Raw genomic sequence first — 243 nt, forward strand, 5'->3', positions numbered from 1 at the left:
GCAAGAGGGGGAGGGGAGGGGGGATTGGAGGCTTTTTGTAAGGGAGGAGGAGATCCGTCGGATTCTTTTTCTTTTTTTAGCTTTTGTTTTGCGAATGAGGGGGGGGGGAGGGGGATTGGGAGGGTTTTTTTGTAAGGGAGGAGGAGATCCGTCGGATTCTTTTTCTTTTTTTAGCTTGTTTTTGGGAAAGAGGGGGGGGAGGGGGGATTGGGGGCGTTTTTGTAAGGAAGAAAATCCGTCGGG

The sequence above is a fragment of the Penaeus monodon genome, chromosome 20 (genome assembly GCF_015228065.2).
Source record: "Penaeus monodon isolate SGIC_2016 chromosome 20, NSTDA_Pmon_1, whole genome shotgun sequence".
NCBI lineage: Eukaryota > Metazoa > Arthropoda > Malacostraca > Decapoda > Penaeidae > Penaeus > Penaeus monodon.